The 6,373-nt window shown below is 38.6% G+C and overlaps 1 pseudogene; it reads right to left on the bottom strand.

Annotated features, from left to right (window-relative positions):
- Positions 1 to 3,146: 3,146 nt before the first annotated feature.
- Positions 3,147 to 5,600, bottom strand: LOC146886750 (protein FAR1-RELATED SEQUENCE 5-like; annotated as a pseudogene).
- Positions 5,601 to 6,373: the final 773 nt, after the last annotated feature.

Below are 6,373 nucleotides of genomic sequence, written 5' to 3'. Positions count from 1 at the left end.
TAATGAAGTATTAATTTTTGAAAATATTTTGAATGTTAGGCTCGATTGCGTACTTTTTGTCAGACAAAGTGGATTGGGCAAATGAATGGGATAATCTTAGATAGGCATCGCGAAAGGATTCAGGGTACACCATTCAAATGGTGTTTGGACATGGAAGAACCATTAAAGATATGTAACCCTCTTTTGCTTGAGTTATTGAAGCGTTGGCTACCTGCTCAGGAATCATTTCGTGTAATGCAACGGTCAATTCCTTTTACCTGTGCGGACATTTGCATGTCTTTAGGGTTGTCGGTTGTTGGGTTAGATGTAGATTTTGATAAAACTGTTTGTGGGGTAGTGGGTGGACTTTTGCAAGACAAAATAGTAACCGTTAAAACCATTATTGAAATAATTCAGAGTTTGGTAGGTAGTGATTGTAATGAAGTTGATAACGTTTGTCGTTTGTACATATTTGTTTGTTTTGCTGTGTTTTACTTCCCTAGAAATTCAAAAACAATTAGTAACATACCTTGTAGTGTTTTAGATGATATAGATGGGCTGTCCAATTATAATTGGGGTAAGACAGTTCATAGTTTTTTAGTTAAAAGTTTAAGTCGGGGGTTTCTGGCACTTGGGCAGACAGAGCTTTGCTTAAGTGGTGCAGCACAAGTGTTGCAAGTACAATAAACTTCATTTACTAAATTATGTTGATCTGTAGAATGTTTAAAATGAAATAATGCATCATGTTGTTTTTTGTAGATTTGGGCTGTAGAAAGACTTTCATTGGGTGGCCCAGAATTGCAGTTAATTTTTCCGAGAATATTGGCGTGGCCGAAAGTTCACTTAAAGTCAAGACGGATTGAGAAGTTGTTCCAGGAGAGCAAAGTATTATTTGTTTTGAACAATTTGTTCTTGATACCATATTTTTTATTTCTGAAACAATAATTTTTTTGTGTGCATCTTGATTAGATATGTGTGGAATGGAGGCTAAGAGAAGAAGACAAGCAAAATATTATGATTCGTGAAGCGTTGCAACTTGGTGACGAAGCAAAGTCTGAAAAATCGCATGTGGATATCAAGTTGGCTTCCACAAAAGTTCTGCTGCAGAGGCTGAGAACCCATAGAACACGGCTACGCATGATGAAGGACGAAATGACTTTGATGCGCGAAGAGATATCATTGCGATGTCATGGTGGAATTGACAAGGGTGTGCAACAAGGCCAGGACAACGACGGTGATGAGGTGGAGGTGGAGGTTGGAGAGCGTGACACTGATGAACAACTTCCTGCTGATGATGGAAATGTCGTTGAAGGAAGTAGTGGTGGTGATGTGGGGAGTGGCCTTGATATGAACCGTGCATCCCATGGAGGCATTTCTGATGAAGTTGAACCGCTTCAAGCCATAGTTCCCTATGTTCCGCAACAGCCTCAAATGACTCAATTTAAAGTTGATTACATGAAGTTGTATAGCAGTATTACGGTTTTTGGTGTACCAAACAGGTATTAGTTATATTTGTGTGTATTACAGTAGTTATTTGGTTATTTTTAAAAGTTAGACATTTAATTACGAAACTGTTATTGCAGGGTGGTTTGCAACATCAATGGGCAAATTCTGGGTACGAATGAGTGTTGGGGTTTTGGTCCTGGAAAGAAGGTGGACAATATGGTAAGAAGCTTGTTCATAACATTTCAATCCGACAATTATACGTCACGATTGTTAATACATACTATTTTGTAGGCTGTTCTATTTGCTGCGAGCACAATGATGTTCTTTGAACGACGTCGATATGGTCATGTCAAGAGAATACATTTCAATCCTTTATATACGGTAAATAGAATGTTTGTTTAATTTGGTATGTTGTTTCAGATTATTTATAATGTATTCATGTATTTTATTATTGTAGACCCATGTACTGACTGACTCACGGATGATGATTGTTAAGAGACGTCAATGGACATTGAGAGACTACGCTGCCTACTTTCGTGCAGGCCTGATTGTGTTGGAGGACATTTTGTCTGCTGATTTTGTGAGATTTAATATTTAGGATGTTTTTTATTTTTCTGTCAATGTTTGTAACTTAATTGATAGTAGTCATATTTTTTTGTAGTTGTTTGCTCCAATTGTGAATGACGATCATTGGTGGTGTTATGTCGTCAATTGTAAAGAGAAGAAGTTGTACGTGCTTGATTCGATAGGCCACTCCAACAAAAGTCGTAGAAGAATAGACAACGCAGTTGTAAGATTACAATATTGTGATATTTGTTCTGTTTAGGTTGTCACATATTATTAGTTTGTTAACTTAATGGGTCGTTATTATTCTGACACTGTAGGCTCGTAATATGGGATTACTTTTTGGGATGTTGATGAAGTGTTCGGAAGATGAGTGCCCAAAATTTGAAGTTCACTGCGACATAACTCCCATTCAACCGAACTTGTGAGTTTATCCTTTGTTGTTTAATTGCACTGCAGTTTGGTGATGAAGTGTGTTTATTTACATATATTTGTTTTGTTGTTTAGATACGATTGTGGCATTATTGTTCTTCAAATGATGGAGTTGTGGGATGGTGAGAAGAAATTTGATGGCAATAGCATGCCTAATTACACTAATGTAAGTTGTGGTTAGTACAGGAATTTTTATTATAAATGTTGTTCAAGATTGATGTATTTTCATTGACATAATTGTGAGTTGTTGTGCAGGAACAACTTCAACTGATTAGACAGCAATACATTTGGCGTTGGATCTTAGATGTTGACAATATCTACAGGCAAGAAGTCCTGCAGTACTACAACGCGCTGTTATAGAACATAGGTGTGCATTGAAAAGGATGGGTGGTATAATCTACGCCATGAGCTTTTGTAACATTTTTTGGGAAGGCCATTAAGTTGTTGTACATATGAACTTGTAGAGTCAATGACAACACAATCCTACACTGTTGATTAATAGTTGTATAGCTGTTTTAAAACATTAAGGTCTAGTGTTAACAGTCTTTTTGAATTAATGAATGTTGTGTAGTTGAATGAATAGTGTAAATGAGTATTTAAATTTTTAAATATGTTGTTTATATTGTGGGATGACCACAAGGACGCACAAAAAAAGGTTTGTCCTACCAAAAAACAATTCATCACCCCACTTACTAATCCACGGAAACCGAAGGACGTCTTCCTTGTCAAATGAGTCTCGTGGTAGAAACTTGAGTGTTAACAATCTCTGCCTCCATACATGTCAGCAGCGACATGAAACCACTGTTCGGAATGTATGGTCCAATCCTGGCTTCGTCTGTCATTTGGGTACATTGTGAGTCTAAGGGCACATCGACGTCAATAGGTTCCTGGTAATCAACCCAAACAAGATTCTTGAATACATAAACAACGCATTTCAAATAAAGTATAATCATACACCTACATGAATACAAACCTGTGAAGTTCTTTGTGACTTGTTTTTGGCCGCACTCGTTTTCTTTTTCTTTGATAGCTTTTCAACTGTTGATTGTAATCTGTTACTTCTCGGTCTCCCCTTCCTCTTCACATGTACTGGGCTGCGAACCTTACTGCAGTTAGTGACACATGGATGTTCACACCCATTGTCTTCAATGTGACCTTGTTGGGTAAGTAAGAAAGGATTAGATTTGGTAGGGACACCTAGTCCTTTTGCAATAGAATTCATCTCATTGAACAACATCGTAGATGAAGCGTCTGAGTCACATGCCAGCTCCGCTAAATCGTAAAACCTCTTGCATAAGATTTTGTATTTTTTCATCTGTGGGTCGTCATTACTTCTATTGTATCCCGCTATTATCAAACTATGCCTCCTCCTAACATTTTTGGACCAGCGACGGAGAACATATTTTTCTGGCACGCACTCAATGTCTTCTTGTCCAAGAGTCAACAAGCTGTGACGACACATGATGCCCCTAAACTCAAACAACATACAACTACAATGGATATTGGTTGTCAGCGTGTCAAGCACAACATCATGCATTCTGTGGTATTTTTTTCCCTCCCACAACCACTCTTCCTTTACAGTATAGTTCAGCAGACATCCGTCTTCGAACACCCTTTTGACGAAACAATTAATCTTTCCCCTAAATTTGTTCTGGACCTTCGTAAATTTGGCATGCGTGTACTCTAGTTGAAATTGCCTCTCAAATAAGAGATTGTGATCCACATGCAACAGTGGTATTGGATGAAGGAAAGTCAGCTTCAAATTCTTTTTCTGCCTTTTGCCGTAGTGCGTTGTCATATTGTACAACAAATTGTTGCAAAGTAGTTCCCAAATTAATGAACCCATCAAAAAAAGCGTTCAGGCCTTCACTCCTTTGGGTGGTTGACATTCCAGCCCAAAACTGACTTTTTAGATAGCAAGGAACCCAACGATGTCTCTCGTCAAACAATGTAGTGAGCCAGTCGTTTGTAGACAAATCATATTGTCCAATAAATGCGTCCCATCCCAACTCAAACTCACCCACCGTGATTGAATCATACACTAGTCTTTTCAATTCAGCCTTGATAGATTTGTATTTTGTGTAACCTTGCAATTTTTCTGGCACTTTTTTCATTATGTGCCATAGACACCATCGATGTTTGGTAGTCGGGAAAACTTCTCCAATTGCATTAAGCATTGCCTTACATTGGTCGGTAACAATTCCTTCCGGTGGTTTGTTATACATGCACCGAAGCCAGCATTCAAAAATCCACACGAATGACCTTGTGTCTTCATCTGATACTAGACCACAACCTAATAAAATGGAGTGTCCATGGTGATTAACACCTACAAAAGGAGCGAAAGGCATGTCATATTTGTTGGTCAGATATGTGGTGTCAAAAGACACAACATCACCAAAATCCTCAGATGCCGCTCTACTGCGCGCATTGGCCCAAAAAACATTACATATACGGTTGTCTTCATCCATGTCAATTTCAAAGAAGAAGTCGTTGTTTAATTCCTGCATTTTTGAAAAATGTCGTAAAAGGGCCTGCCCATCCCCATCTTTACACAATGATCGCCTTTGTTGACCAATGTAGTTGCGAACATCACGTTCAATGAAGTTAACGTTTTCATATCCACCTGCTTCAGAGACAAGAGAGCGGAAACTTTTGTTAATTCGGACACCAGCGTCATCGTTAGTCTCAACAGTTTGCCTTGAATGCATGTCAACTTTACGGTTGCCCCGTATTAGCCTTGACTTCTTCGGACTAATGTCATGATTGTGATCAGTTACAATGCTCCTAATGAACCATTGTCCGTCTTTCTTTGCTGCAGTGATTGAAGCTTTACACTGTTTTGCTTTAGTTGGGACGGTCTTCAATTCCGGGGGAATAGCGGACACATAATTTCCCTCTCGTGAACACACCAACTTGATGTAGTTGATTTCATTGTCTTCGCCCCTTGCTGAAGTCCTGGTGCGAATACCGAAGCCGCTTCTAATACCGTAATTTTTATAAAATTGTTTTACATCATCTAAGCTATCAAAACACATGTGTACTTTGGGTGGAATATCATCTCCGGAGTCAATGTGAAGCAGACAACTTTTGACGTGTACTTGTTCAGCCTTCTCATTTGGTATATGGATATCGAAATGTTCCTCGAAGGGGGTGTTATCTGCTGAGTGATATGGCTCCATCACCTCAATGTTGTGGTAAATTAAATGCCTACAAATGACACACATTAATATTTCCACCAACTTGACTTACGAATGTTAGGGCTGTATTTATTTTTTGTTCCTTTAAAAAAAACCTTTTGTAAACCTGAACCCTAAAAACCAAATGACACACGGATGCCATCTTCTACTTATTGTGATACTGCACACATTGTGCTTCATTAATGAGGATATGGAACAGGTCTGAACGGAAAAAAAATTAATTTTTCAAAAAACAGGTGAATGACTTACCTCCAATGAAGATTGCCACCAACATGGCTTTATGGTGATGTCCGCAGTGATGGCTCATCAGTCTTAAAGTAGCTGGGCTCACCATTATGAGACATCAATGAACTGCATCTTCAAAATGGGGAAGCTGGTGCCATAAAGGTGAGTTAAGAGTTGGTAGGTGAGGGAGTTGGACAGACATTTACTTCTGCTCGATGGAACAGGAAACAGACCGCTTTAAATACAAACTTTCAATGCAAGAAAAGTTAGGGCATTTTAGTCATTTCGCCTAACGACTTTTTAGTATAAGTACTGGACCGTTGGCCCAACACTTTGCCAACCAACACAAACCACCACTATATTCCTTCGTGGCAATTTTAAAGGATCAACGAAATAAGGTTTCCAAATTTCTTATCCTGTACATGTACAAGTGCTTTTTTCTCGACCTTGTATTACTGGGTTCAATTTTTTTTTTTGTAATGTGGTCGTACGTTGTTAGGTAATGGAACCCTGGCAAGGACTTGATGTTG

The sequence above is a fragment of the Vigna unguiculata genome, chromosome 4 (genome assembly GCF_037176805.1).
Source record: "Vigna unguiculata cultivar grain cowpea cultivar isolate G323 ecotype 2 chromosome 4, ASM3717680v1, whole genome shotgun sequence".
Taxonomy (NCBI): Eukaryota; Viridiplantae; Streptophyta; class Magnoliopsida; order Fabales; family Fabaceae; genus Vigna; species Vigna unguiculata.
This window is presented reverse-complemented; position numbering and strand designations above follow the sequence as displayed.